General features: G+C 46.0%; 1 protein-coding gene across 2 annotated transcripts in view; it reads left to right on the forward strand.

The window, feature by feature from the left end:
* Nucleotides 1-7,980: 7,980 nt before the first annotated feature.
* EMP1 (epithelial membrane protein 1) overlaps nt 7,981-27,582 on the forward strand; it is a 28,294-nt gene continuing 8,692 nt past the window's right edge. The window contains exons 1-2 of one of the 2 annotated variants that reach the window (XM_027680858.1): nt 7,981-8,016; nt 21,444-21,626. The gene's annotated coding sequence lies outside the window, so the exon portion shown is untranslated. Of the gene's footprint in view, nt 8,017-8,382; nt 8,442-21,443; nt 21,627-27,582 lie in introns of those variants that run through there. The other variant, XM_027680857.1, reaches the window with a different exon arrangement.

The following is a 27,582-nucleotide window of genomic DNA, read 5'->3' on the forward strand; positions in this document are numbered from 1 at the left end:
GTGTTCATGGGTGAGACACGCTGAGGACATCAGGGGTGAGGATTAAGGATTAGGTCAGTGTTAAAGAGGATGGCTTTGAGAGAGCTGTGGCACTGCTTAAGCATGCTGCAGTCATTCAGCACTGGGTAAGAAGGAAGGCTCAGTTCCAGCTCTCTGTATGACTCTTCCCTGTTAGTTTTCACCAATGGATTTTTGAGTTATCAGAAAATTTTGATTAGGGTCTTCTCTCTCACCCTCCTCCTCTTTAAAACAAGAATTTTCTGTTTTGCTTTGGTTTGAACTCAGCTTTTAGAGGGTTGGATTAAAACAGGGATTGCAGAACTGGTTTTTCACTCCAATCCAGTGCTGGACAATAAATACCCTTAATTACTCCCATCAGTCCTGAAGACTCACACACAGCTTTACCAATGCACTGCAATCCTGATTTTCAAAATCCCTAGCATTTCAGTTCATGACTGGATGCTGTCACAGGTCAGCCACTCCCCTTTCAAAGCAGATCACTGGCCTGTGCTACTGCCCTTTAATAATAATAATGGCCAGTCTTCGCGAACGAAGATATTGGGAAAGGTCTTTTACCTTTCAAGCCTGCGCAATGGATTTTTTAGGTGAGACACAGCATGCGCTGAACTGAGCCCACCCTTTAATCCTAAGGTTCATCTGCCAGGGCCAAGGAAGCTTGGACAATGGCAGTGAGGTCCTCAGGACGTAGGTTTGTTTAGAGTGACCTTCTCATAGATGGATGGCCTCACAGGGCTAACGGGCTCCATCTGCCCGGGGGACTGGGAATCGAACCTGGGTCGCAGCGGTGAGAGTCCTGCATGCTAACCACTAGGCCACCAGGGGTCCCTCTGCCCTTTAACATTTCTGGTAAATCCATCTGTGTTGCAATCTTAAGGATGCCCTAGAGCTCTGCTAATGTGTACCTGAAGTATAATGTGTATTGAGCAATTTTCAATCAGCCCAAGGAAAGTTCATCTGTCTTACTGTACCACATTTATTATTCCAGTCTTGGAACACCTCTTGGTTTGGGCTAATACAGCAGTCCAGGATAACACCTCCCTCTGCAATCATCATGCTCCAGGTTTGGTACAAAGGTGATGTGTGAAGTACAATATTACTAAGATTCTCAACGAAACCATTCTGGAACTTACTGGTATTTCTTTCCACCCACAGTCTATTACAGACCTTAAATGTGTGCTTCACAGCTTTGCCAGAGCAGATCTGCCATTTCCTTCTCCTCATATTAAAATTCATTTTGTAATTATTAAATGAAAATTAAAATCCATAGTGATTGAACCTCCCCATAGTCTTTCATGGCCATTTTTACATCTGGTTTAACCTCTGGACTGAAGATCTGGAGAGACTGTTCTTTCAAAAGCTGTAATGAGGTCTCAAGAGGCTTTGAGATCCTCTAGAAGAGAAGAGCCACTGATGTCTTCTTGTTGTTGCTAAAGAAAAAATCTGTTGGTCACAGGTCAAATCTGGTAAGGTACAAGGTGTCCCAGACACCTTGCTTCCTTGGGGATGTATCCGGGGAGTGTAGGCAGGCATGTCAGAGGAGCCATACATCCAATATGACCTTGTTTATATTATTTCCTAATGGGAAGATTCCTGTACTATCCCTTCTCCACCTCCTCACTCCCAGGCTTTCACTGGGGTCCTGACTCACACTCGGCTCACTAACCCAAAATGTACAGGCAGGGAAAGTGACCTGATGCCTGCAGGATCTTAGCCAGCTTATTGCATCACTGCTTGGAAAATAGCCACGGCTTGGAATGCCTATGTCCACCCCCAAAAAGCTTCTCTCTCTTTTTCTGAGCCCCCATAGCCCCTCTCAGCTACTCAGTTATGTGTAGGCACTGAGACTTCCCACAGAAGAGAGCAGCCGGGAGTGTAGGGAGTGCCACTTCAATCTCCTATCCCAGAGGCAGAGATTTAATCAAGTGCTTTCCACAGAGCTTAGGGCTCCTAGCAGTGATGACAGAGAATGATTTTCTTTATGATCATTAGGAGGTTCTCACAGAGGCTTTCCCCATAGTGAACACACCCTTCACGGATACAGGTGCATCTGCTGGACATGGCAGATACCTGCTCTGACCCCATGCACAGCATTCACCCTTGGGCTCTCTCCTGCCCACACTGTGGCCATGGTTTCTCTTAAATCTGTTGGGTGACATCCAAGCTGGACTGAAAGACTTCAAATGACAAGGAATTTATTGTCCATAAACTCTCCCACTGGCTAACCAACCTCACAGTTTGGAGACCACACCCTATTTCTAGATGGCATTCAACCGCCAGCCATTGAGGTGACTTCTCTATTACAAGCTGAGCAGTTCAAGCCATGCACAAGCCCTGACAGGCAATTTTCTGTGTTGTTAAACTGTTAGCATGCTTCATGGCAAGATTTGGCTTGTGGCAGCTAGTACTCTGAACAACAGGAGGGTACTCTCCTCACAGCAGGGCTGAGTCCGACAACATGGGTAAGGGCATCATTCCTAATGGATTACTTGGGCAATCTTCTCTAGGGCAGAAGAAGTTTTATTCAGACAGATGCTGTGCCACTTGCCCTGAGGTTCAGAGAACTAGCTCTGGATTGCTTTATTTACAAGTGTAGGTGTAACCTAGATTTCAACAAGACCTTTTCTGCCAGCATTGTTTACTATTAGAAATCTATCTCCCAAGTGAAATATTTGTAGAGTTTGATTAAGTAAATTCTTAACTTTCTCTTATATAAACTACATTTTAAGTCCTTTCCAGTTTTTAGCATCCTTTGAGAAATTCAAACAGGAAAACAGAAGACAGTACTCCAGCATGATCTCACCAGTCATGCCTGTATTTCAGGCCCTTCCCAGCTTGCCTTCCTCTTAGGAGTGTAGCACAAAGCACAAAGCACAAGCCCTCCTATCCTGACCTGTGTACCTCATTTCCAGTGTCAGGAATCTTACAGATGTGGGCCAACTGGATAATGTCTCCAATCTACTTGTCACATCTAAAACCACTGTTTGCTATAAGAAGGTAGCCATGGCTTTTTGTTGTTCAAATGCACCTGAGATCCATCTGTGCAGTTTGAGCTGACCTTACTGTTGGTATCCCCCTCCCATGCAAATTATGCCAGAAATTAAATTTTCCTGATAAATTAGTCCAGTACTATCAGGTTAAAAGTTTACATCCACAGGAACCCCACTAGAAGCACTTGCTGATAACAGGATCTCTCCTTGGCAGGTGCTTTCTGAGGTCTAATCAGTGATACTCTTTCCAGCGATGTAACAAAGGTGGTGGTGGGTTTTTGCCTCTCACTCTGCTATCCACATGAAGGTTTCTGCATCATAGCCCATGGACTCTTACATACCACAGTCTTGATCATTATGTCATAACACAAAAAATAACTACGACTCAGTCCCTCTACTTCTTGTCTCTATGATCACAGAAAGGCTCAGTTATTTCTTCACAGGGCTGTTGGTAAGGCCAAATCAGGGAACCACTGCAGGACACTTGGTGATACAAGTTAGGTGAGCACATAGACAGAGTCACTCTGTCACTACACCTGCACTCATTGACTTGGGGATACACTGATGCAAGCTTTACTCTGTTGCAAAACAAATACTACAGAGTTTCAGCCTCACCACCCCTCAGGTGTGACACAGCTGTCACTGTGCCTCAGCACACTTGTCACTACTTTGCTAGGCAACCATCATAACATGGTAATGGCCTGTCAGTATACCGCAGGAAGGTCACAAGGCCGAATCTTCAGCAGCAGTCTCCAGAACTTCCTTTGTTAAGCTCCCCTTGGCCAAGCAGCCAAGGAAAAATTCTCTTCAGCAAGCAGTATTTGCCTGAATAATAATAATAAAAAAAAATAAAGGGACAATAAAAGCCTCAGCCTGCTTTGCAAGCACAGGTGCAGCTTGCAACCATGAGCCTAATTTCCCAGCCATTAGAGTGTGTTTTTCTCCGTATCTGTCCTTTTTTCCCCCAGACAAATACTGCACTCTCTGTAACATGGGCAAAGTTTTAGGGCCTAAATCCAGCCCCTTGGAAAACACTGTACTTGCCACACTGGAAGCTTATTGTCAGTGCAAGACTTCCCCCTGAATTCTTATCCCTGACTGGTAACCTCTACTGGGGCACTTGGAGGGACAAGACTTTGCCTTCAGCAGAGAGCAAGGTGGCATTAAGTGCTGAGCACTTGATAAAGCCAAGAAAGCAGGAGTCTTATTGTGCTAACCCTTATCTCCAGAAACACCTTTGACATGTAGAATGTTTGTTCGAAGTGATTACCTGGGTGGAGAGGTTATTGTTGCATAAATTATTTACTTTTAAAACCACAGTTATTTGCCTCCACCCTTCTCACAGCTGCCCTGTGTACCCCAGAACTAACACACCTTAGCATTTGGGAACACTGGGAAGGACTATAAGGAGCACTAGGAGTATGGCTGCTCTAGGATGCATCTGGCAAGGGACACAGATGTTCACTGGAATCACTCATCAGCACAAGAGCAAAAAAGTCACCTGCCTCTGCTGTAAGGGCTACTGGGCAAAGTAGCCCCAGGGGAGCAGGGGGCACCAGTGAAACGATGTGAAGTAAGACCAAGCCTGGTAGAAAGACATCAATTCCTTTACCTTTGCCTTTCTCTGCCTTTGCCAGATCAGAGGCCAGGGTGAGTGTCAGTTAATTAATAGCCCTTGAGGACATGTTTTTGTGGTGAATATGGTGGTGGTGCTAGGTTGACAGTTGGACCTGATGATCTTAGAGGTCTTTTCCAACCTTAATGATTCTATGATCTATGAAATAAATACAGTCTTAGTCTTACATAGACCTTATGCACACTGGGGATGTATTCCCTCCCATCCCTGCAGGTGAGAAGTAGATCTGGCTCTCTTCTCCTAATGCTCTGTGCATCTGAGACACTCAGCACCATTCCTTAACAGTTGCCTGAAAGGAGCAAGGAGCAGAATTGAATGGAAAGGAATGGGTTTAGATATACTGGTGACATTGCCACCACCACTCCACTGATAAGAAACACCTCACACTGTATAGGAGAGATGGAAAATCAGCACTGGATTACTGCTTAGAAGGAGCCTATGTTCCCTGAGATCATTGGCAACACTTGCATTGTTTTTTTCGTGGTGCAGGGTCACACCCATACTATTCATCCCAGACAAAGTAAATTCATTTCCTGGCCTGCAGTGTGTTCTGCTGTGTCCAGTCTAGTTTTGGAGCTCAGAATTGACAGGCTTCCAATACTGGGTTTCCCTTAGGAAGCTATTCCATACACCAACAAAAGTCAGTTGCTAGCAAAGATTTCCTGATATTCAACTGAAAATTTCCTTTCTTTCCATTACAACAGCTATTTTCTTTTGGTTCTTCTCCCTTAAGAAGTGTATTCCACTTCCCTCTGTCCTTCCAAGACAAAGTTTCATCACCATGTACGTGCAGTGGGTTGACCCTGGTCAGATACCAGGTATCCACTAAAGCCGCTGTCTCACTCTCCCTCTGCAACTGGACAGAGGAGAGAGGAAAAAAAACAGCTAAGGATTCATGAGTAGAGATAAGAGCTGGGAGAGGTCAGTGACTGACCACCTTCACAGGCAAAACAAGACTCAAAGTGGGGATAGTACTTACATTTGTTACTAACACGATAAGAGTCAAAGAGTGAGAAATAAAACAGTCTTAAAAACACCTCCCCCCCCACTCCTTCCTTCCATGTCCTCCCTCCTCCCCTCCCAGTGGTGCAGGGGGACGGGGAATGGGGATTATGATCAGTTGTTGTTTCTGCCGCTGCTCAGGGAGAGGAGTCCTTCCCTTGCTCCCGTGGGGTCCCTCCCACGGGAGACAGTCCTTGATGGACCTCTCCAGCGTGAGTCCATCCCTCGGGCAGCAGTTCTTCCCAAACTGCTGTCCCGTGGGTCACTCCTCCATGGTGTGCAGTCCATGAATGAGCTGTACCGACATGGGTCCCCCACAGAGGCCACAAGTCCTACCTGGGAAAAACCTGCTCCAGCGTGGGCTTCCCTCTCCATGGGCTGCAGGTCTCCGGCAGGACCCCGCTCCATCCTGAGCCTCCCACAGGGTCACAGCCTCCTTCATGCATCCACCTGCTCCAGCATGGGCTCCTCCATGGGCTGCAGGTGGGTCTCTGCACCCCAATGGTCCTCCATGGGCTGCAGGGGCACAGCTGCTTCACCATGGGCTGCACCACAGGCTGCAGGAGCCTCAGCTCCGGTGCCTGGAGCACCTCCTGCCTCTCCTTCTGCACTGACCTTGGTGTCTACGTTGTTATTCCCATGTTCTCACTCTGCTCTTCCCTGGTTGGAATTTTCTTCTATGCAACAATGTTCTTTTCTTAAATATGTTATCACAGAGGCGTTACTATCACTCCTAATTGGCTCGGCCTTGGCCAGCAGCAGGAAGTCTCCGGGAGCTGGCTGGCATTGGCTCCACGGAACAGGGGAAGCTTCCAGCAGCTTCTAACAGAAGCCACCCCTGTAGTCCACCCCCCCCCCAAAACCCAGCCACAGAAACCCACTACAGTATGCAAGTCCAGCTTCTCAGAACTACCAGTCCCACTGCTGCCCTGCCCTGGTTCACTGCCCTCTCAAAAGGAAGCACACTGCTTGCAGTGCTGGGAGCAAGAGCCAGATTTTCAGAATTATTAAGAAACCACAGTTCCAGAGCAATCTGTAGGAGCTACAGATGTGACTGTCTCCAGCTGCCCACAGCAGGCAAAAAGGCTACAGTTCCAATGGGACAGAACGGGTTGCCTCCAAAGGCAGGTATTGCTGCTTCTGACAACCTTCTTATCACCAGAAACAGAATAATTGAGGTGTGAAGGTCAGCATCACATGTCTGGAACTATTCCCCAAAGTATCCAAACTGAAGAGAAACAAGAAAAGAAAATGTTTTTCTGTCAGGCAAATCACTGTACTCTGAAACAGGGACCCAGATTTCTGTGATAGCCACACTAGTGATGACTATTGCATTTCAGCATCACACTGATCTCTAAGGACAGTGATGGCTGATTAGATTTCTGATCAGAACCTTGTATGTTGGGGCACTAGCTTCTCAGCACTGCCAAAGGGCAGATAACAGTAATAATCATTAGTAATAATATGGTTTGGTTTGTTTCCTCAGACTGTTAGAATAAGATGACAGTAACAATAATGAGCATTTTGCTTGCCCTTTATACCAGTGCAAATTTAATCACAGTGCTACAAAGGTATTCATTTGGGTATAGGAAGCCATAGAGTCACTAGCTTTAGGCACAAGCAGCCATATTCCCCAAAATACAAGTCTATTCCAGATGTTCTGGTGACCATATCACACAAAGAACAATTCTAACTTGAGAAAAGAAAAAAAATAGTCACTTACTCACCAGAGCTATTAACCCCTTGTTTCCTCAGCAGACTCATCAGGGAAATAGTCATAATATGTGAGTCAAACTGCAGTAGCATGTAGGCAAAATATGGCTCAGATATGTGCAGACCATTAAATTACATTACATTTATGGGGCAGCCTAGAAAGCTAAATTGAGTCAGACAAGTACCTATAAAACATGTCATGGTTTAAGTTACTCTTGTTCAGTACTTTATTACTACCCTCTCAACTATGATGCATGAGCTGAACAGTGCCTGTAGTAGTATGACGTGAAACAGAACAGCTTAAATCATACCCTGCAAAAGTTAACTTTTCAAAAGGGGAATGAAAGGATGCCTTTAATCTCTCAGGGGTTAAGGATTAGAAAACTGATACAGCTCTACTAAAATATATTCTTTCAACTCTTGAGTGCATGGATATACACAATACATCTATTCTTTTCAGAATAAGGCTCGCTCACTTTAAGAGTAAAAATTCAACAGCCAGCCACAAATGGTTCCCAAATTATACTAACATAGAATACAGCCTCTCTAGTCTGTTCAGATTTGCAATGCAAGGAGGAACATCAAGGCAGATGTTTCCAGGCAAGTAGGCACACAATATGAGTGCAACAGTACCTTAGTGTGATGACAGAAGATAAGGTATTTGGACCCATTCAGGTCCCAGAGACCCAATACAGGGTGAAAAACCTGAGGCTATTGCGCAGCCAAACCAGTGGATTCCCACAGGAAAGGCACAGGAAGCTGCTGGCCCTTATCAGAACATAAAAGCAGACAGAATCCCCTTGGGAAGCAAACATGGCATCCCCCTCACTTTTATTTATTTATTTATTTGTTTGTTTGTTTTTCATTATTTTAAGAAAAAGACACACCTGTTTCCTCTGTGCCAAGCCTTAAATTCCAGACCACCAGCTCAATGAACTTTGTCCTATTAGTCATGACAGGGGCATTTATGACAATGATGAGTGTGGTTGTAAGCATTGTAAAGCACTCCATAATGCTGTCATAGAAGAAAGGCTATACAGGCTAAACAAACCCAGCGATAACAACTAAAGCTCTGTTCTAAGGTATTTAAAATGAACTTACGAATTATTCACCTTCCTGGCAAGCAGGGGGTCAGATTAAAGCAATTTACTCTAACTCGGCAAGGAGGATGGAAGAAACATAAAGTTTTATTCTTCAGTGGTGGAAAAGTTACCAGGAGCCTGGGTGAACTGCTCTACAGACAAAATGCAGCCCAAAGGCCACTGGCTGGACTGTTTGGACAAAATCAGTTGTGGATGTTGGAATCTATTTAATGCTTCAGCAACTTCATTTAACTATTGCTGGGTATATGACCTGGACCTTAAATCTACCAAATCCAGGCATGAAAGAAACTGAACCACAGATACTTGCTGGTTTGTGTTGTTGAGTTTCAGGGGATTTGAGGGCTGCATAGGAAAAACAGAGTTACTGTACGGGAAAGCTTGAAGCTATTCACACCAATGGAGGATAGGGTGCAGAAGAATAAACACCCCTTTCTGAATTGCTTTCAGTGTGCCTATTTGGAGACCTCAAAATTAGGAAGCCCTAAACCCAAATCTGGAAGTCTCGCACTTGAAAAAGGATGTAGGGTCACAGGTGTCTTCACAGGATCCCCTCACAAAGCCTCTTTCTGCCATGTATTTAGACAGAAGGTTACACGGATTGAATTTCAAAGCAAGGAATGTCAGCAGAGATCTTCCAGCTGTGAATGGCCTCCAGATGTGGGCTTTTCTTCTCCAGTCCTGGGGGAGGGGATATAATGAAATGGAAAAATGGGCAGGCAGGCAGAGAAGGTGGAGTCAGAAACTGGGCAGAACATATATAATGGCCCATCTTCGCGAACGAAGATTTTGGGGAAAGGTCTTTTTACCTTTCCAGCCTGCGCAATGGATTTTTTAGGTGAGACACAGCCTGCGCTGAACTGAGCCCACCCTTTAATCCTAAGGTTCATCTGCCGGGGCCAAGCAAGCTTGGACAATGGCAGTGAGGTCCTCAGGATGTAGGTTTGTTTAGAGTGTCCTTCTCATAGATGGATGGCCACACAGGGCTAACGACCTCCATCAGGCCAGGAGACCGGGGAATCGAACCCGTGGTCGCAGCAGTGAAAGTCCTGCACGCTAACCACAGAACAGGGGGAAAAAAGCAGGACCATAGCTGAATGGTTCAGGACATGTATCATCTTAAAAGCTATAGTCTCTGAGAAGAGATTGACCATTAGATGACTTGACAGGCACCAGCAATCAAGGCATTTGAAATGGAAAAGGCCAAATAAACCAAAACATAGCTTTGTTTGCAGAGAGAATATTCTCCCACTCCCAGAGCTGTGACAGGATCTTACATTGTGAAACACCTCCAGAGAGGCTGAGGCTAGGACAGCTTGCTGGTTGAAACTGTGCTAAGCCATAACCAATATGTTTTTCTTACCAGCACCCCAGAGTCCTGGACTTGTAGCTAGTTATCTATTCCTCCACAAAGATTGTCTGTAGACAGCTTATACCTTCTTTCAGTTTATTCATGCAAAATTATTCTCCTCTATTGAAATTTGTCCCCAAGAAGTGAATCTCTGCAAGCTGGAAAGACCAACACCCCTGGGGAGAAATTTTACTCTCAGTTATTTCTGCAAATATTCTACTCATGGCTGCAAATACACAGAATCCAAATTTCTTTACTGATACAAAACTTGGCACTTCCTGCTCGGACAGGTGTAACTGTTTGGATCAGAACAGCTAGGGCATATTTACTGCTCATTCAGCAAGGGAAGATTATGTCTCTTCTATCTCCTAAATGTCTAATGACATCCATTGCCCTGGCCAAGCTAACAGGAAAAACAATGTTTTCTTCATTTTAAGAACATTACCACAATCCTTGCTTACTTTCAATCAAAAGTCTCTCTTTCTGGTTTATGGTATGTCCTAGCACACCAGTGCAAAAAACATTAAGAATTTATATAAGAGATGTCGGCTCTCCATCTGGAAGTTTGTGCTCTTCTCCAGCTCACTGGTTCACTTTCCACTTCTCCTGTAATGTATCATCAGTGGTCAGATGACAATTTAGGAAAATAGTGTAGGAAAAAAAAACCCTAAAAATGTAAGACAACCTGTGGTAGCTCAGATTAAATAAGCAGTGTCTCTTCTCTAGCAGTCACCAGGTATTTAGGAAAGAAGTATAAGAAACAAAGGAAACATAAGCTATATCCCAGTCCTTCTGCTAACCTCCAATCAGCCTGCTCTTTAGGACATTTCTGATGCAGAGGTAACATCTATGCTGCTATATCCAACAGTCTCCAAAGGAAATATGCTGTATAGATGTGCCCAAACCCTTCATGCATTGTTTTCTACCAACACTCTGTGGCAGAGTTCCATTATTCCTAGATGCCTACGTGGAAAAGCTTGTTTATTTTAAACCTGTTGCCTAACCAGTTTATCAGGTGCCATTAGTTTTTGTGATATGGAACTGCATGAATGTTATTTCTCTGTTGACATTCTCCATACCATTTGTGATTCCCTTTCAGGAATCTCTTCTTCAAGATTAGCAATCTATGTTTCCCCAGAAACTATCTCCTACTTCTGATCATTGTTGTTGTCCTTTCTTCTCTTACTAGTGTGTCTTTATGGTCTTCAAAGTAGTAACCAGAAACACTCACAACTTTCAAACTTTCAGCAGACCATGAAGTACACAGAAGCATAATCATGTTCTTTGTTTCTTCTGTACTCATTCCTAACATTTCTCTTTGGCTTTTTGACCTCAACAGAGCCTTGAGAGAGTGTTTTCAGCAGCCTATCCTCAATGAATCCAAGAATCTCCTTCTCTGCTAGCAGCAGCTGACTTAGAGCCATTCAGTATATCTGTACAGCTAGACTGTTTTCTTCCTAGTGGAATTGCCTTGCATTTGCCGCCACTGAATTTCATCTGCCAGGGAGTGTCCAGCCACTCAGAATCAGGAAATTTTCTACAACCCTTTGCAGTCAGCCATATACTGCCTCTCTGGAATAATTGTGAGACACAAGTAAACTGTTAACTTGATGTTAGTGTTCCTCTCCAGACTGTAACAAGTGTGTTGAATAGCACTAGTGCTAGCACAGAGCCCTGTGAGGTCCTTCTGATGAGCTCTTTGTCGAGACCGACCATTTGAAGTGCTCAGGTTGTCGCTTGTTTTCTTACTTATGATCCCATTTACAGAGCTCTCCACAGCCAGAGCTCGCCTTTGAGACTGGTCCAGTGCACAGGACTGCCTGGCACCAGCCCTTATAGAAGCAGTGTGCTCAGACAACAGGCATGTGAGGACAATCTTTGTGATAACTAGACTTAGTTGCTTTAATGACCTGGACCTTAAATACAACAAATACAGGGAGGCAAGAAACTGAACACAGATGCTTGCTGGTTTCTGTGGTTTTGAGTTCCAGGGAATCTGAAGGCTGCATAGGGAAAACAGAGTTACTTGGGGCTATCCACAGCAGTGGAGGATAGGGTGTACATCTGCACCATCCCACTGCAACTCCTCACCTCCACTGAGTTGAAACATTCCTGATGTGTCCCTTCCCTTCATCTATGGGGCCAGTGATGGCAAGACAGGATGCCTTGGGCAAGTTTCCATCAGCTGCAAACAAGTCTGTACACAGAAGGATCCTCCTGGAGCCATCTACAAAGAGTAGGATGGATCAGAAACACACCAGTGGGCCAAGTGTGGGCACAGCACACCCTCTACTCTCCTCTGCCAAACCACAGGCTCTCTGAACCAGGATGTCACCCTGATATCCTATTTGGATACACCCCAGCTCCTCCATATTCTGCCCCTCAGAATCCCCCAGCCCAGATTCTGAACTGCAAAATAGGCCTTCTGCTCCTGAACTGGAGCTGTCAATAACCACATGGTCATGTGCCCCATGGTTTCAGGTGCCACACTGTCTCCAAGGCAAGAGGGGCCACGCTGGGGGAAAGCAAATAGGAAAGTATCCCAGGCATGAAAATGCCTCTGTGGTTCTCGAGACAGGAATTTGTCTCACACCCATCCCCTCCCTCTATTCCTCCACACTGCTTCGTGCAGCTGCAACGGCAGCAGCAACAGCGGGCAAGTTTAGTCACTCCAGCACCTGAGTATCGATTACACCTGCAGGTGGAAAACAAGCCATCAAAAACAAGGTGTCAGCTTTGCCAGAGGATTCTCCTTGACTCCCAGGTTGGGCCTTATGCCAGTCCTCACCCTGCTGTACTTCAGCGTTGCAGCTCTTCCCATGACAGTCTGGCAGGTGTTTATTCAGGCAGAGGCATTTCACTTCACATGTCTTCAGCTTTCATGGAAGGAAGAGAATTTCCAGAGCTGCTTTCTCGAGCAGCACTGAGCAACCTAACACCGCTGACAGCGAGGACAGGCAGAAAACAGCAGCTTCTTTGTGTTTGGGTCAAGCCCTCCCATTGCTTGTTTCTGCCTGCTGACATTTCCCTAGACGGCAAAAGGAATTTTAAATTACAGTGACAAGCTGGCCTTTCTTGTATTAAGAACTCAGCTCTACAAGTAGCTCATGGTACACAGCAACAGCCTGCCTTCAGAGATTGATCTCTTGGGAGGAGAACCCCTCACAAATCTCCAGTGACTCAGAGCCTCTCAGCTTGGCAACTCTTTCCAGGTGTTTTGGGAGGGACAGTGCATACCCAGTGCCCCATGTTGGTGAGCAGCATCAGTTGCTGCTGGGACAAAGTGGGATGGAGAACAGTTAGTTGCCACTTGTATGAGTATTGGGCGTGATCAGTTTCCAGCAAAGAGAAAGGCTGGGAATTCATGTCTCCCATGTAGCCACATATCTTGCTCCCCAAAAAGGGGACAGCAGAGACAACAGTAAAACCCCTGCGAGAGATGAAGATGCCCATCAGCTACCAAAGACTTCGCAGATTCCATTTGTCATTGCTGTTTCCATCCTGCTCTCACTCTGCAATCACTTGTTTTGGTGGCTGTGACATGCAGAGATCTCTGCTAACTTTCAGAGCTCCACCATGCCCACTCTTTGCCCCATGGCATGAATATCACCTCTGCCTTAAGCCATGAAGGTAACAGCACTGGATTGAAACAAGTGGATAGAAGGCAGCACAGGGAATCTCCACAAGCAGCAGTGCAGCTCATAAGCATTCATTTACAGATCAGAGCTGGTTTGCCCTGACACACTACTGCTTCTGACTCACAGTGAGCCCATCCTTGCTGTGACATTTGGAGAGTTCAAAAGACACTACCTTCTCTCTGCCCTGACCACTTTTCTTATAGAGAAAAGGACTCCATGGCCAGCCAGATGGAGATGTGGTGATCTGGTGGGAATAGCTGTTCTACATGTGGTTCACGTGTCAGAAGGGCCTCTTTTGCCATCATCTGTAGAAAACATCACCAGTTTAAGGAGCATAACCATCTGTAAGAGATGTGACTCAAGTACCACATAGGATTTCCTAACATGTGGCTCACTGCCTCTTTAGCTACAGTAATAGAAATAAGACACTGGAGTGGGCCAAACACCTGCCTGCACATTGCTCACCCCAACACACACACTGAGCAGCTCTGTGAAGAGGATCAGATCCTGCACTTAGAAGGCTTTTGCCCTGTTCTTCTGGAAGTCATAGAATCACAGAATATTCTGAGTTGGAAGGGACCCACAAGGATCACTGAGTCCAACTCTTAAGTAAATGGCCTATACAGGGATCAAACCCATGGCCCTGGTGGTGTTAGCACCATGCATATAACCAACTGAGCTAATCTCAGGGTGATGAAAATGATGGTGCCCCTTGCTCTTCTGTGTTTCACTTGACCCAGTAAACTCATCATTCATACTGAACCCAGCCACTACAAAGCTATTGTTGCAGGTTATTCAGCCTCTGCCTCATTTTGCTCACTTTCATCCTCTAGTCCAATTTGGTCAATTATTTTAAAGTAGACTCATTCTCTTGCACATCCCAAGAGATGTAGCATTTGTTCTCAGCAAGGCAGTACCTACAGTTTTGGGGCAACTCTTAAGCTTCAGTCCAAGGTTCCAAATCCTCATTTCTTCAATTCACCTCCAAGAGTCCTTATTCTTCACTTGTAAGCTCTCTTTACCACTCTGCCATGTTCTTTGCTTCAATTCATTAATTCTCACTTTTTGTCATATATCTTAGAGGGATGGAAGTGCTCAGACATACCTATCAAATTCAAGCAATCATTTTGTAATATTGAGACGTTCTGTTGATGTTTTGTTCACACTCACAAAGCATCATCCTTTATAGGTACACTTGAAATCAAAAAGCCCATCTCTGTAATCACCCTGTCTAATCACCCTCAGAGCCTGGCAATGTGGTAAGTGCTCCCTTTATCCACTCTCTTGCTAGCTCATGTCTTCCTGCATATTCCCAGCATGGAGCTGCACAGTAGCATGATGCCTCTGACTTTGACTGGTATGAAGGTATCATAGACCATCCAGGCAATTCCTCAGTCCCACAACACTGTTGTGACTACACTAGAGTGATCCCTTGCCATAGCATTTAAGGGAAATCCTCTTAGAAATGAAAACCTTTAGCTTTCACTGTCATTACCACTGATAGGGCATCTCTGAGGGTGAAACATGGCTCTGAGATTTGTAGATGTGAGAGGGACATCAGCGTCTGAAGAGCTCTAAATGACATGGTCTGCTAGGTGCTGTACCACAGTGCAAGTTCTTCTCCAGCTCTCCGTCTGTTGTCTCTGTTAAGTTCCTTCCAGCTTTATTTCTCTTGCAAGTTCCAAAGGCTCATGTTCTCTGAATAGCTAACTTTGAGTTTATTTTCCCCCAGATAATAGGCTTGCATTTTTCCAGTTTGAATCTCGTGCTATTATTTCCTGCCTATATCCTGCCTCAAGCATGAGGGAGCCATGCAAGTGATGACTGTACATTACAAAAGGAGAAGGAACAGAGTCAAGAAAATTTTTGTGCTTATGAATGCATAAGGTACAGACAGGGAGTGAGTGTGTACAAGGGGAAGCAAAGTATAACTTATGTTCCTTCTCAAAAGTCCAGTGGAGAGCTGGCAAGAAGCAGGGAGCAAGGAAGGAGAGAGAGAGCTTAGTTAAATGTTCAGTCTTTGTGCTGAAGTAAGAGGTCTTCCCCCTCACAAATTCTCTCTTTACCACCGGCTTCTCAACATGGTGTCACTGCTTCAATCCCTGATTCAAAATCAGAAAGACTGCTATGAAGTCGATGCAAGTTGTTCCAGTTCTGTCCTGCTGCAAATAAACTCAGAAGCTGGCCCATAGTGTGACAAAAGTGGATATTTCCTCTTTTAGAAGGGAACCATTGCTCTGCAGTCACAGGAGTCATTTCCCCCTCTGTCAGGAAATGGAAAAGCAAACCTAGAGATTGTCCCCTCCCTCTGCCATGCAACAGCAACAGGAACGAGAGGACTTCCCAGCCCCCTGCCAGCACTCAGCTCAGGAACTTAAAGCTTGAAGTTGTTATCCTTACTGGCTACATCACCCATGACGTTCAGCCCTCTCTGTCCTGCCCTGACCTTGTCAATGTCCAGCCCGTCTTTCCATCTTTGCTACCTTTTCCTTTTTTATTTCTCCTACCTCCTCACTATGCACTGTGCTTGGTGCTTTTCCTGCTCCCACTAACCCTTCCCCCCACTGGGAGACCAGTATGGACACCACTAGCAAGCCTTCCCTGGGCTTTTCTTTCCATTTAGTTGCAAAAGAGATCTGCTTGTTTGGTTTGTTAATATGGCGGGCGCCTTGCAGTCTCTGCCATCTAGCTTCCTAGGCTAGCACTCTCCCTGCATATCTGTAGAGCCTGTGACACTACAACGTTACTTAAAAAAATGCATCCTGAAATTCAAAAAATGCAAGATATTGCAAAGAGTGAGAAGCAAGTATGAAGTCTTCATGCCCCTTCCAAGCCTTACCTCTGGCTGGAGACAGAGATCCTACAACTTTCTCAGGACACCAATATATGCTCTAAGAAGAAAGTCCAGCAAGCCTTGAGTAGAACACATGCAAATAGCTCATAGGAGCAGCAGATAAATAGAAATAAGTCCCATTGTCAAACCACAACCACAGCACAAACGGACTCACCCTTGCCTTGGCCTCTTCGTCAAGGTCGGTTTCTACGGCCAATAACAAAATTGCAGTCCAGGACACAGGATGGTCAAGCAGCTAATTCGCTTTGTCAGCACTGAATGAAAGGAGAACAGTAAGACACTGTCAACCTATGCCAGTTCTTGGTGCTTTTAGGATAGTTGTTGCTCCACTAACATGGTCAAACCTGTTGGTGAAGCAATCGGGAGTGTGTACTGCATGGTACAACAGTCACAGAAGACAGAGAAGCAGGAGCAGGAGAAAGCAATAAAGAAAACCTCCTTGGTTGCCAGAATGGAAGAGAGAGATCTTCATGCGCAGGTGGAGAATACCAACAACGACCACTCCTTTGATGTGGAATGGGAGAAGTTCTTGTGGAAAGTGACAGCTCAGATGGGTCCGCCAGGGCAGAGGTACCATTTGCACATTATAAGCAAATGCCTTCAGCTGGGCTGTTTCCAATGGAAAAAAGGAAGAGACTAAGATAGAGCCTAAAGTAAGAGAAAATGAGATGGGGACTGCAGTTCCCCTGCTTTTATAAAAGCAGGGGAAGACCACTTAATTTCAGATGGCTCTCATCTCACCACACCTTCTTTTACACCAGAGCTCAGAAAAAAGTTAAATTTTCCCAGGTTCGGGTCTCTGGAGTACCAGCCAGCTCATGCTCCCTCCTCCATGTGTTCAGAACCTCAGCCTGAGGATCACATTCAGCCCATTCAACAACACCTGGGAAGGTAAGGCACCTCTGGGCTTCCTGACCCACTAAGAACTAGTTCAAACCCCTTCACCGGTTACACATCAATTGCTATTGAACAAGTCTGGGAGAATCTTCTGCAGAGACCACAGTGTGATTGTCAGACAGTGTGAGATGCCAGTTCACTCACTACACAGGAGAATCTTATCTCCCTTTCTAACATAAAAACAAAGTGTATGGTCCTTTCCACATGGGAGGACAAAAGTAAATTCCAATCACTATGAAATTATGATAGAAATGGTCTCCTTATCTCATGCCCATAATAATTTTTTTACTCCTGTTACGGAACAAGGGAACTTTTGGGTCTTCCCAGGTGTGATAAGTGGGATATGGGAAATGCATTCTGACACAGATCTCACTCATAATGCTAAAGTCCTGGAAGGAACTACTGGAGTTCTTGCCTGTTAAAGCTTTGTGACAAACCATTCCTGCAAAAATACTATAAATCCAGAGCATTTTCAATTCAATACCTATCATGCACTTTCAAAAGATCAGTCAGTCTGGCAATCCTGAGAGATTTTGGAAAAATCAGATGTAGATGTTTCAGTAGGTTTCTTTCTTCATACAGTTTACCAAAGTACTTAGGACAGAGATCATCCCTGACATCTAAAAAAAAAAACAGAGAGAAAACAACAACACAAGTCAAAACCTAAACTCTGCACAGGAAGAGTTACATCTCTTCAGTGTTGACTGTAATCCACACTTTTCTTGTACCATTGAGTTTGTAAAGTCAGCTGCCCCAAGTACTGGACATCTAGCAGTCCTTGGAGGGACAGGAACATGACAAGGCACATTAGAGAAATGATCAAATCCATAAAGGTGGGACTTCCTATATCTGTTTCCTCAAAACTGAGTGAAGCTATAAACAAGGGAACTACCACCCTTTCCTCTCCAGTGGATGAATGCTCACATTTGAAACCCTGCCCAGTCAGGTGTGACAAATGCAGTTTATCATATGGCTCTGAGATATAGCCTATGTCTCTGCAAATTATTGTATCGCATGGATAGCCCCACAATACACACACAAACACATCAGTTACACCACTACAGAGCAGTATGAAATTTGCTGGTTTCTATTTCTTTAAACCCATACATTAGCTCAGGCTCAACTGCACCTTCTCCATGTCATGACAGGCATAGAAGTAGCGAACATCATGGACCACATCACTTCCATTTGTCCTGCAACCGGCCAGCAAGATAATGCACGGAATAAATAGCAGGCATTAGAGAGAGGAAGGAGTATAAGTATCTTTAGGTAGAAAGACATGCTTAGGCTGAGGGGTGCTTAACATGCAATGTGTATTTGCAGATAATTAGCCAGAAAAGCATATCCAAATAGCATATAGCTAAATTCCTGTTGAAAGCATTCCAGAGAGCATGAGAGGTCAGCTACAGATCTTTCCCAAGCACAGATTCTTGCATCTGCAGAAAGTGCAGAGAGGCCATGGCTTATTTCTCCTGGCACCTCCACTCTCCAGAAACAATCTGTTCTAGATGCTTCCAGCCAAGCCTGACCATGCCTCCCCCACTCCTAACTCCACACCCCATGTCCCAGTTATTATGGTTTATTCCTCCTTTGATCTGGGTTTGCTCTGGTCTTGCGAATGCTTAATGTTTGTCTTATCTAATGTCACTGTGGATGCTCATCTTGTTAGCCAAGGGCTACTGTTCACAGACAGTAGTAATGTCTGCAAATGTGTGGAGCATGGCAAAACAAGCAGACTTAAGGAAGCTGCAAGCTGCTTATTTGGGAGGAACAGAACTTTAGCAAAGGCATGGCACGCGTGGGAAAGCTTCACCCTTTCGTTGACTGTGAAAACGCTAACCCAGATTCACACAGCTTAAATTCTCATGGCTTTGACCTGACCATCTCCTATTAGCAGACTGCAGGCATTCAGAAAAACATGTGAAATGAGTGGTGCTTAGGTCAAGAGACACCATGGATTATGATTTGGGGATTTGAGGTACTTCAACCTTAGTATGTCAAACCTGCAGCATGCTTTAGACTTTTGATCTCATGATGAGACTTTTCATGTCATAGGTTTTCTATTGCAACCTGCCTTGTGGAAACCACACACCCTAAAGGGAGAAGTTGATGCAGACACACAGAAAGACCAGCCTCTTCTCCAGATGCAAGGTGAAAATATCCCAAAGAGCTACCAATCTGCTCAATAGAAGCTGAGCTCTCCCCTGACCTCGTTGCTCCTTGACATTAGGGGGGTACCATCTCTTGCTTAAACCATCATCTTGTTGACATGCAGCATTGCTCCCAAACAGGAGCATCTATCCACACCTTTATTCACTGGACACGTGCTGTTACCTCTGGTCATACCTGGCTTGACAGGTCTAACAACAGGGATGAAACCAATTGTTGGCAGGGTACCAGTGCTTCTCCAGGGCCATGGCCACAGCCTATGTGACCTGTCTGGTTACTTTTCTTTACTCTCCTGGCTGGGCACCAACACTTCCAGATGGAGAGCTGGGAAGCAGTGCTCCTGTGGGCAAGCTGACGCTGCAGAACACCACTGCCTTCCTGCAAAGCCTCTGATATTGGCAATTGCCTGTCACAACCTCCCAGGTTAGAGAGCAGTTTGTACAAAACTAGTCTGCTCTCTCTGGACAAAAAATAATGCTTTGCCATTTACGGCTCACTTCATACCCAGCCTCTTAGGGGGCTCCACTCCCTCCACGGGGGCTCCACTCACCATGTGAATGTCTTTTTGATGTAGGTGTCTTGGCTGCTGGGTCTCAGATAGCAATTCTGTGATTGTGCAGGCAGCTGCTCTCTGGCAGGTGGGCAGTCACTTGTGAAGAGGTCTGCGACAGAGACACAGCTGAACTCTGATCCACAGAGTTTGCTTTGAGATGCTGTAATCTAGTATTTTGTGTGGGGCTCCAAATAACTGTGCTGGGGGAACACAGAAGGGCAAATGGATGGTGCAGCTTAATGGGAATGCCAACTCCTTCTGCAGGGTAAGCAAATAAACTTTCCTTTCCCTGGTTATTGTATTCGTGTATATCACCAAGAAGCACATTCTAATCCATAGGTATTAAACCCAGTTAGGCTTACTCTATCCTTGAGAAAAAAAGACCCTATGTTTATTTTCCATCACTGGAAAACTTCCCATGGGATTGTCTTTGTCCACCATATGTGTCATCTTTGCTGCTGTTTTATCTGTAGCTCTGTTTATAAGCAGGTTGCTATAGTCTAAAATTAGACCAGACACATATCAATAACACCAGACATAAGGAATAATCTGAAAAACAGCAAGATCTTTTAATCTGTGTAGATTTCAAAGAACACCAGCTTTGTCTTTCAAATAAAGGCAATCCAATGTCATCTTCATTAAAGTGGGAAAGCCTTTGCCAGGTATTTTTTTTGTATCTGCTTATCTCTTGTTGGGCGTCTGCAAAGACACGGTTGATTCATTGCTGTAGCAAACCACCAACTCTATCACAATATGGATCACATTTTAACATGGATGCTTTCTGACGAACTTCTTCCCCTTTCATCCATATCTCAAGCACATCCCCACTCAATCTTGCCTGTCGCATCTACAAGACAACTCCACCAGCCAATTCTCTGCAAACATAAAGGATCTATTTTTAGAGGTCTTGAAGATGACAAGAAATGCTGACCTCAGAAAACTGTGAATAACAAGCTCTTTATTTCTCCTTCCTTGCCTGCTCTCTCTCTGTGGAAGCAAACCACCACCATCTGGCCAACTTATTCCAGAGTCACCACAAGGCCAGAGCTGCATTTTGAGCATCTCTGATCCTTGATATATTCCTGAAAGTCTTGTCCATGCTAACCCCACAGATCTGATTTGAAACCCCCTATGCTGCCAACCTCAGTGACTTCTTTCCATACAGCACAGGGAGGGGATGCGGTGACTCACCCAGCCTCATGATCCCCCCTGCCAACCCACTGTTTGTTTGAGTGATTGTATTGTTGCAGTCCTGTTGCCACATTTGTAACTATACATTTTTTTTTTTTATGACAACCAGAAGTTCAGTTTTATAAACAGATGTTGTTGTGGGCCTCTCTTACTCAGCTGGATCAGCGTCAGTAGTTTTTCCAGGCTGCGGTCTCTGTACTGCACACTGAGTCAGACGCAGCCCTGTACAGATTTCTTTGAATCGCTGGTTTCCTCCCAGAGACTCTTGACTCCCTGCCAACAAAGCAGGGCGTAGCTCATTAATTTTATTTTTTTTTCCTTCTCTTTAAAGGCACACTGATTCATAGTAACTCCTTTAAAACAGAAAAGACACCACCCTCCCACACCACCAGAGGAAACTTAAACCACCACCAGGTCACTCCCCTTCACTCCAGCTCCGCACTCCAGGACATCAGCAGTGCAGCCCAGCACTCTCCTTCTTCCACAGGTGCCACCACCGGCCCCAGCCCACACGGTAAGAGCTGCTTGAAAATCCTCACCAACTTTCCTCTCTCACTGGCTGTTCCCCATTCCCAGCAGCACCAGTCTGCTTTTCTCTTCTGCTCCTTCACTTCTCTTCACCTTGGCACTCGAGCCGGCTATGGGACACACCTTAATTTTCATATTTTCCTTTGAAATCCAGCTGCGTTATGGGGCAAAGGGACAGTGCAGGGCTCTCTGGTTGCAACTCCAGGGCACTGGCAGCAGCAGTGTTATTTTCACCTCCCAGGCACATGCAGCCAGGGTGCAGACACAGGGTGCCCAACCTGGGCCAGCCCCGGCTCAGGTGCTGTTGTGTGCTTTTGGAGTAGCATTGTTTACAAATGTGGGAAAATGCCTGCTTGGAATTAGGGCTGCTGGCTCAGTTTTTCTGGTTTTCGCATGTTTCTGCTTGTCTCTCTCCCCTCCGTCATTAGTTTGCCAAGCCCTAATTAAAAACAATAGCAATCATTCCAAGTGAAGACTGAGAGGCCCCAAAGGTGCAGACTTTGGGGTACAGTGGAGACAATCTCTTTTTCTGTGGGGGTCCCGAGTCCTGAGGCTGAAGCCGAGCCCCAGTTCTTATGAAAAGCCACGTGATGGGTAGAAATGCATGCTGCGCCTTCCTTGGCAGCACAGACCCTGGAGTGGGGAGCACTGCGAGGCAAAGTGAGGGAGCGGGGGGAATTGCTAAGAGCACCACGGGCTGCATGGTAGGGTGGTGTGTCGAGGGGGTAGAGGCACTGATGGGAAGTGTAAGATTACAGAGACTGGCAATTTTGCCTCTTCACCTGCCTTTTTCCACACAACCACCCCCTCCTTTTTCCCCTCCACTTCTTCACCAGTTCTCTCATTTCATGTATCTGCTATGGTTTGCGTCCTGCGGTCAAATCTGAACTATTTTTGAGGTCTGAGAAAGAGAGTGCAGCAGAGCCAGTTTGTTGGCACCACACTTTGGTTCCTGTTGCAGGAACCCATCCCACTCCTGCACAGTTTGAAAGAAACTGAAACAGTATTTAGCCCAATAGGACCAGGAATGGGTGGGGCTCAGGCTGAAGCTGTGCACAGTTACTACATGAATGACCAAGAAGCTGAGTTGACCTGAACTTTGTGGCAGAGGGATGGATTTTGTGAATTTCGAAGTCCCCTCTGGCCCTATTGCGTGTGGCTCAGTCAAGCAGCAGTGCCTCCTGACTGAGAAATAGATGTGTTTGAATGGTGGGAAAGCTGACTGAAGCATGTTTCCAGGGCAGTCAGCAACCAGAATGGAGAGAATTTTCAGAAGTTGTCAGTTAATACAATTGACAATTAAATCATTTTTGGAAAAAAAAAATTAAAAATGCTGCGGTTGTAGAACAACTTTCAGTCAGAAGCTTTGAATTCCTCAAGTCACCTCTGAGAGCAGAGTTGCCCAGGAACTGCCCACTTGACATTTCTGTATGGAGTGGGATTCTTTTCTGAGCAAACACAAAAAAGGGAGCTGGACATGAAGAGTGTGAAAACTTGGAACCCATTAGCCATTGTTCCTGCGATAACAGGGGTTTAATGCCTCCACCCAGTCCACCTGAGATAGTGAGGGCTTAAAGGCAGTTTATTTCTATTTGCTCCCTTGGGGATTAGCATAGGAAAAGGATCAAAACTGAGGTATCTTACTAACACTGCAGTGCCTGGAAGGATACACTGACATGCAGCTCCTTCATGCGAGGCCCTGCACACCCACCTAAGGAATTCCTCTCAGTAGGCTTCTGTGGAAGTTCCCCCCAGCTATGACTAACCATCCAAACACATGACACAAAGTCTGAGCCATTCATCCCAGCTACCCTTGTGAACAGGGCATCTCCACTGGGCACATGCCATCCCGAGATAGACATCTGAGAGCTACAGAACAGAGTCACACCCAAGGATACATTAATGGAGGAGCGACTTGGGATCTTGTGGAGAAGCACCAAGTTTTGGAGTGGGTGCCTCAGCTGCAGGGTTGTTAGTGCTTCCCTGGTGCTCCTGCCTCCCTGCTGAGGACAGAGATCCCTGGGCTTGGAAAACCAGCCCTTCTGGTCTAGCTGGTGGTCTTTCAATTCTGTAGTGTGGGAGCATGCAGGAATTACTGTTTGGTGGTCTGGGGTGGAGCTGAAATTGTATTTTGAAACAGTTCTGGGAGATATGCTGGTGATAGCCAGCATGGTTTTGGTAAAATACCCACCTCGGGGTCTTGCTTATAATGAAACAAGGAAGATTTGCTGCAAGCATTAATCCTTCACTATATTCATCACCCTCCCAGCCACAAGGCTCACACATGGCACCCAGCCTGTGCCTGCTTGAGTTTCCTCAGAGCAAGCAACAGCGGGAGGGTGGTGGGTTACAGCCTGCTTCCATAGCCCTGCCCACTCCCGTGGGGCTTCACAGGCTCCATCAACCCCAGGCGGCAGCCATGACACCCCTTCCATGGCACGTTTCCACTTGCTTACCCCCCCCCCCAGTTCACTATGGCTGCTGGAAAGGTGCTCCCTTCACTACGTGCTACACAGATGGCAAAGGGGGAGGCACCTGATACTGGGCTAGGATTCACCCTCAGATGCTCAAGTTCCCCGTAAGACAAGAAATAGCACTATGAGACCCCTTTGATCTCAATGGGCTCCCGTGCCTGTACCCTTCAGTAAGGAAATGATAGCACTGCCACCCAACACAACATAAGGTAGGCTGCAGGGCATGGCACTCCTAATTTTTTTCCTCCCTTCTGTTTTCCTGCAAAAAAACATAATGAGAAATAACTAAAAGATGAGATTTCTTTACCCTTCCTTCGAGGCAGGGAAAAGTAATAGGCCTGGAGTTAATCTTTTACTCCCCTGAAAAGGAGAGCAAAGAAGGAGATTTCTCATCTTCCCATCTGAAGATGAATGCTTAATAGTTCACGGGTTTTTTCTGCTGAGGCAATGTTCACAGAAAAGGAGGCTTTTCTCCATGGCCCTGCCAGGAGTGATAACTAACTCATAGCCACAAGTGCTGTAACAGTGGCCCTGAACAAATGTTTTGAAGCACCATCTCAAATGTGCCTGTATTGATCCTCTGTCAAGGCCGGTCCACACCCAGTCATCCCACAGCATGACAGTGGGTCTAGCAGCAATTCTCCCATATAAACTGCCCAGAGGGAAATCTAGAGTGCCTCTTAAACTGCTTTCTGCCATTACACTGTGGGGAGAGCAGCAAAACAGCACATCTCGGGGCTGCCATCTGGAGTATGATTTCTTCTAACTCTGCTGGGAGAGTTTTGGGAATTATCTCCTTATTTAGCCTAGCTGGTCAATGAGCAAAGGAAACTCTAGCCAAATTTGCAGCTTCATGCACCATCCTTCTCCTGAACTGTTTTCGGCAGGGCAGAGATTATATGGGGACTGCTGTCTTAGTAAGACCAAATATAGCCCATGCCTTGTCATGGTAGGGAGGGACAGTTTAGGACAACTGAGCTCCAGAACCGACATTGCCCAAGGGAGTGACCATTTTGCCAGGCTTATAATTAAGATCTATCCCCTTTACCCTGCAAACCAGTCTCTAACACAGGCATGGGGAGACACCCATGACAAGAGCCCAGGGACAGATCCTGGGCTAGGTCTTCCCCAATCATGCAGAGAAATGCACTGAACTATGGAGTGGCTGACAACAGGTGAACAGTGACTCATGCGGAAAGCTTAGCTCTTGTGATGTCAGGCCACCTGGCAATATGTTTGTATTAGAGGAAATCCAGGGTGAGGACCTTTGCTGTCCTTTTGCCCTCACAGGGCAGAGTCTGCTCAAGGAGGGGAATTGTGAAAGCAGATGCCATGACTGGGTCCAATGTCCACATTTTTCTCATTTCAAAAAGACATCTCCCCTTTTTTGGCCCCAGAAGGGCTCTGGGAAAGACAGTGAGAGCCATGGGAGCAAGAGGAGAGAGCTATAAAATGCTCAGAGCTGGGAGCAGGCTTGGTCAAAGGATTGCTGAAGACCAACTCCAAGAACACAGACCACTGCTGAAGGAAAGCTTGGGCAGCTGGGCCAACCTGCCTACTAGCCAGCCTCCAATGGCTGCAACCTGGCCAGCGTGGTGTACCCTAAATAGGGGAGTTCTTGATGTCTTGTGGAAAGCCATTTCCACATATAACATGAACAAGCTTATACCATTCTCCCAGCCCATACTGATCGCAGGTGTAAGGAGCCTTCTGGGAGCCAGATGAGGTATTTTACATCACAGCCATCACAACCACCTTCATCCCACCCTGCACAGAGCACTGACCAGCTCCAAACTGTACAGCATCCTCTTGTGTCTGCTTTATACACATGCTTCCCCCATCTATTACTTGTGCACTGTGGTTGAAAGAGGGAACTACCACACAATTTTGCATTTTAATCCTGCGAAGTCTTTTCCAAGCTGGCTTGCAGGAATAAAGGCATCCTGGAAGCAGACTGACCCAAAAGCTCAGACTCTTTAGATGCCTGAGTTACATTGACCTCAGTGTCTCATAGGCTGTACTGGCATGTTCAGAAGTTTTGCAGTTTTGAGAGAGAGACTCTATCTGGTAAGGAATGACTTCTTTTTCAGAGTTAACCCTCTCTTGAAAAAAAAAAAGGGAAGATCTAGACAAAACTGTATATGTAAATCACAAGATTGCAGTTTTAATCCAAAAATGCAGCCAAAAACGCAGCTAATGTGGGCTTCACGGACCTTCCACCTCTATGTAAGGGCTGTTGCAAGGAGGAAGTCCCATCAGAAATGATCTGTGTACTTTTGCTCACACCACACTGTCACTTGAACTTTTCTTTCAAACCTATCGGTTGGTTTCTCCCACATGGGCACTGTCAGTGTCAAAGTTGCACAGATAGACAGGTGCACCACTAAAGAAGCCGTGCACAACCACACACATAGGCACACACACAGAGTTCACAGGGAGCCCACAGATGCACACTCCCATTCACGGGGGGAGCCACGCAGAGCTGCAGATGCACGCCCCTACACACACAACACATCAACGCCCAGTCGGTCCTCTGAGAAATGTTTCTTGTGTGTCTCAGCATCTTGTCAGAACCCTGCATGTGCCAGCAACTCCCATGTCTAATTAACCCACTCAGGGACAATCCAGTGCACTAAGGGGTGAGGGTACTCCCCATTGCCTCTCTGGAGGTGCAGAGGAACACTTCTGTGCTTCCGTTAGCACTGGAGTCCCCTTTCCCACCCCTCCCTCTTACTTGCTGCCCATCAGTCCCAGCCCTTCCTTGGCGTTCCTAGTGTGAGGAGTGAGTGTTTTCCTCCAGCAACAGCTGCTGGCTGCCTGCCAGGCCCCAGGCAGCTGTCTCTTCCCCTTCCTACTACCAAGCGAGCATTGGAGTTTCAGTTGATGTTGTCACATGGCTGAGTGCTCGAGGGTGGTTTCTTCTGGAGAAAATGCCAATTTCTCACTGTGTGCCCTAGGAGCTCTGATATTTCCCCACTCTCATATGAATCATGAGCATGAGAGCTGGAAAACCCTTGTGTCTCATCTTTTGTGACTCCCCTCTGCATCTCTCTGCGAGTGGATGTTCATTACCAAGGGTGGATCCTTGAGGAATTTGTCAGATCCCACAAGAAATTTTTCACATGCTGGGGCTTCACCACTTGCTTGAGAAGGCAACTCCTCTGATCTCTTGGAGACCATACCACCAGGAAACACTTTGTAAGAACCATACAAAATCTCCCATTTACTTAAGCTTATTTTCAGTCGTAGCCCCTCAGGCTGGTCTGTACTTTCCTTTTGGCTGACATTCATCTACTACTTTTACAGCCTTCCTGTACCCCAAGTGGTCATCACAGCCACCACCCATACATACATGAAATCTCACTGCCATAAACCAGAGGCTCCAAAGGTCTCCGTGTGCCCACGCACACCTCCTGCCCAACCCTTTTCCCACACATGTGAAATCTCTTTCCAGAGGCACCAGCCTAC

Source organism: Neopelma chrysocephalum, unplaced genomic scaffold, assembly GCF_003984885.1.
Source record: "Neopelma chrysocephalum unplaced genomic scaffold, ASM398488v2 Primary Assembly neopelma1_59, whole genome shotgun sequence".
NCBI classification, from domain to species: domain Eukaryota; kingdom Metazoa; phylum Chordata; class Aves; order Passeriformes; family Pipridae; genus Neopelma; species Neopelma chrysocephalum.